This window comes from Argentina silus (assembly GCF_951799395.1).
Source record: "Argentina silus genome assembly, chromosome: Y".
Taxonomy (NCBI): Eukaryota; Metazoa; Chordata; class Actinopteri; order Argentiniformes; family Argentinidae; genus Argentina; species Argentina silus.
In genome coordinates, this window is record NC_139654.1 from 47,285,381 (window position 1) to 47,289,858 (window position 4,478).

General features: G+C 42.5%; 1 pseudogene across 1 annotated transcript; it reads left to right on the forward strand.

The window, feature by feature from the left end:
* Positions 1-580: 580 nt before the first annotated feature.
* On the forward strand, positions 581-1,596 carry LOC310823807 (phosphatidylinositol 3,4,5-trisphosphate 3-phosphatase and dual-specificity protein phosphatase PTEN-like; annotated as a pseudogene). The gene has a single exon. The product of its transcript is annotated as a phosphatidylinositol 3,4,5-trisphosphate 3-phosphatase and dual-specificity protein phosphatase PTEN-like (transcript).
* Positions 1,597-4,478: the final 2,882 nt, after the last annotated feature.

Here is a 4,478-nt window from a genome sequence, read left to right on the forward strand (position 1 = left end):
GTCTGTCTGTCTACAAGGGACAATACCCAACTCCAATGAATACATCCCAGGGACGAATGCAATGGCCACAGCAACAACAATCACAGGGACCGGTGAACCCGAACAGGGGCCCGGAACGGGGGTTTTAGGGGTGCCCAGAGAATCTGAAAGGGGGGTGTCAGCTGGTAGTGTCTAAACAGACAAAGAAGGATCCAAAAAATAAAGTTATAACTACAGAGAAGTCTGCAACCGAGAAAGGAAGAGACTGAATGTCCTCTTAAACCTGCAATCTTATTTCAACTGTAGATTGAGTTCTCAGCTGTAACAGGCAAACCAGCCAAAGAAAAAACACATAGCTAGATAGAAACAAAACTTTTACACAGATTTTATACTAAGTATATTTTGAAGACATAGAGACGCTATACACTCCAATAAAGTTAAGACGACACCTATCATGACCTCCATCACCCAGTTGTCTGACCCTGAGATCCCAGACAACCACAAAGAGAGCTAGCTAGCATTAGCTAGTGGTGACACCAACGGGATTGCGAGGGAGAAACATATTGGCAGCGTTTCGTACAAAGACAACAATACTCTCTCTTAAGCTCAATACCTTAAGGACTCCTGTCACAGATATGGCTGCAATAATAAAGGAAATTGTCAGCCGAAACAAAAGGAGATACCAGGAAGATGGGTTTGACTTGGACTTGACCTATATTTATCCGAATATAATTGCTATGGGCTTTCCTGCAGAAAGACTTGAGAGTGTCTACAGAAACAACATAGACGATGTAGTACGGTTTCTGGACTCAAAACACAAAAATCATTATAAGATATATAATCTTTGCACTGAGCGACATTACGACACCGCAAAGTTTAACTGCAGAGTTGCACAGTACCCCTTTGAAGACCACAACCAGCCTCAGCTGGAGCTAATCAAGCCATTCTGTGAAGACCTGGACCAGTGGCTAAGTGAGGATGACCATCATGTGGCGGCCATCCACTGCAAGGCAGGGAAGGGCCTCACCGGCGTCATGATCTGCACTTATCTCCTCCACCGAGGGAAGTTCCTGGAGGCATAGGAAGCACTCGACTTCTACGGGGAAGTGCGGACAAGAGACAAGAAGGGAGTCACAATCCCAAGCCAGCGACGCTATGTCTACTACTACAGCTACTTTCTGAAGAACCAGCTAGAATACAAGCCCATCGCTCTGCTCTTCCACAAAATGGTGTTTGAGACGCTCCCCATGCTTAGTGGAGGCACCTGCAGGGACAGTACTGTTAAAAACAGGAGTGACCCAATTCCTCAGGCCTTCAAGAAAGGGAATTGGCATTGGGATCCGCAGTTTGTGGTTTATCAACTAAAAATCAAGATCCATACGTCCAACACAGTGCACACAAGGCGAGGGGACAAGCATATGTACTTTGAGTTCCCCCAGCCACTGCCTGTCTGTGGAGACATCAATGTGGAGTTCTTCCACAAGCAGAACAAGATGATGAAAAAGGACACAAAGCCTCTCAGAAAAAGTTGCAATATTGCCAGGAATGTGTAGTTCGTTTAGGACAATCCATAGCACACTGGACACTGTTGTGGCGATGAAGTTCCAACTTGGAAAAGGCGACGATTGCTAGCAGCACTGAAATAGTTTACGATAGTTAGCTACAATAGCTCTGACGAATCATTTGAGGAGTAACATGTGTTGCCATTCAGAACTTTGCGATAGTGAGTGTTTCAAAGTTAAATCTAACTTTTATAAGTAAGCTATATGTTGCTCATCTTGAGACATAGAAGGAGGATACTTTGCGAAACTTAGCTAAACATATTTTGATTCACTTTTAACTGACTCCGCTCAGGAGCACGACTGAGATGGGGTAAGGAAACAGCCCATCACCAATCTACCAGGATGGCAGAACCAAGACTTGAGAATTCCCATCACCTGAAAACTTCAGATACCACATCAGGAGGGAACGGAACAATTTTTGAGCATCCCCCAGCCAACTGGAGCAGACAGACCAGGTGCAGTTCTTTTGGTGACACACGAAGTGGAGTTAAAAGAGACAATTACTCCCAAAGACTTGAACATGTTGCAAGAGGAAGCAAGTACACTAGATAAGAACTTGTGGCTTGTCAGAGGAGCGAGTCAGGATGCTACAGGCCTCTGGAGGAACAATGAGGGTTTGATAGTTGCACCTCCTAACTAGCTAGGACTGTTGATACATGACGCTCATGGGCTCGCCCATGTAGCGAGGGGGGAGGTGAGAAGGAAAATTACAAAAGAATACGGATTTTGGGCACCATACCTACTAGAACAAATTGACCATGTCATAGGTAGATGCACAATCTGTTTGAAAAACAATATTAGAAGAGGAGTATTAACTCCTCCAGGACACATCCCAACACCAAGTGGGCCAATGAAGGAACTAGTCCTCGACTACGTGAATATGATTCGCCCTGTAGGAGGCAAAAGATATTGTTGTTGTCGATAGATTTGTTGTCGATAGGTTTAGCAGATGGGTAGAAGCATGCCCAACCAAAAGAAAAGATGCCCTGTCAGTTGCTAAATTCTTATGCCGTGAGGTGATATCACGCTGGGGAATTCCTGATCGAATTTCATCAGACAATGGCAAAGAATTTGTAGATAAGACGGTGAAACTTAACAACTCAAAAGTTAGGGATTAAACAACGCTTTGGTAGTCAGTACTAGAATTCCTCACAGATACAGTTACTGAGGAAATATAGGAATCGGAGACAACAACAAAGGAACCGGAAGTGGAAATGTCAATGGAGCTAACAACGTATAAAACACGATCAGAAAAATATCAAGAAGAGTTGACGAGTCCTAAGCCAGAGCCAGAATCTGTAACCGCGTATACAACTAACAGACAAGTGCAAACAACTTTAGAGTTTGAACCCACAGTGATAGAACAAGAATATACCACAGAGCCAGAGCCTGTCGACAAAGCTGAGATAGTGACCCCATTAGTTCAAGAAGAAATTGTTTCCACCATGAATGAGCCTACAATGTTTATGGTTGGACATGAAATTGGACCAACTCAGACAATGGAGATTAAAACTCAGAAGATGATGGAAACTACCACAATGGAGTCAGATGTAACACAAGAACTCACTATTGAGAAAAACCTCACAATTGATGAACAGATAACGAGGGAGGATATGGAAAAGAGGAGAGAGAAGGAGAAAGTTCTGGAGGAGAAAGAATGCGACGTGAAACAAGTGAAAGAGAGGATGGAGGTGATGAAATGGGCAGAGGAGTGAGAAGGAGAAAGAAAAGGATTTTGAATGGATGAGAAAGGAGTTGGAGGCGATGAAGAAAGTCGAAGAGATGGAGAGGAAATAAATGAGAATGAAACAAGGTCAGCACAGGACTCAATTCAAGATCCACTGATGATACAAGCAAGAAGGAACCTCTGGTATCAATGGATGAAATACACTGGAGAGACTCATAGCAAAAAAGACTGTTATATGTGCTCCAAAGCAAAAGAAAGCTCGTTAATAATCATGAATACCAAATTCAATTGGAAAAACTGTGGGGAGCTAAAAGCAGACTGGCTGAAGAGCGTGAAGGGCTCTGATGTTGCAGGAACAAGTTTGGGGATAAAGCCATTTCAAGCAATTGCCTTTGCCCCACTCTGCGAAGCAGAGTGCTTGCAGTTCCTTGGATCCAGAGAATACTATGTTGCATTCCAATCATAAGAGGACTAATAACACGAGGAATTGACAAGGCAATGAATACTCAGGCACTTCAAATGGCAGTTATGAAGGGAAGAAGAGAAGACCGTAAAGATTCAGGAATGCCTGATGACTATTATAGTCCTGAATTATATCCAAAACCTGGGTATCTGGATGACGATGACAGCGATGAGGAAGATGGAAGGGATTCTGAAGATTAAGTTGAACGATCCGAAGGCAAATCCTCATTTTGGATGAGGTGAAGTTCGAAGTTAGAGGCTTCGTGTTCAGCAAATCTCTGTCTTTCTCTATCTTTCTATTCTCTGTCTGTTACACAAACGAGGCAGTGGTAAAGACTGTCCTCATATGGGGGGTTATGTGCTAGTAACCTCTGACCCCCAGGTAAAGGTAAATCAAGCAACGAAGACCTGAAGAGAAGTATTTTCGTCATTCATTTATTACTCTGAAGTATTGTTATCACTCTTTATTATTCTTTGTTGAACGTATATGGGACTATGTATGTATCATAGAATAGTCTATACATATGTATGTTTATGTCCGTAGCAATTTATTTTAATCATATAAGCAAGGCTTGACTTAATGTACGCGTAGGCTTTTAATAGGACATTGAATAGACTGTCTATTGTTTAGAAACTGTTATTTGATAATTTCCACGGCTTAAGTTCACAATAATTTTTGTGGTTTACTTGTTATTTTTATATCCCTTTGAACCATGTTACACACAACTGCATGCAGTATGGTTAGAGTACGAGTTATACAATTTCTCTGTGTTGGGACTTTAATAAGT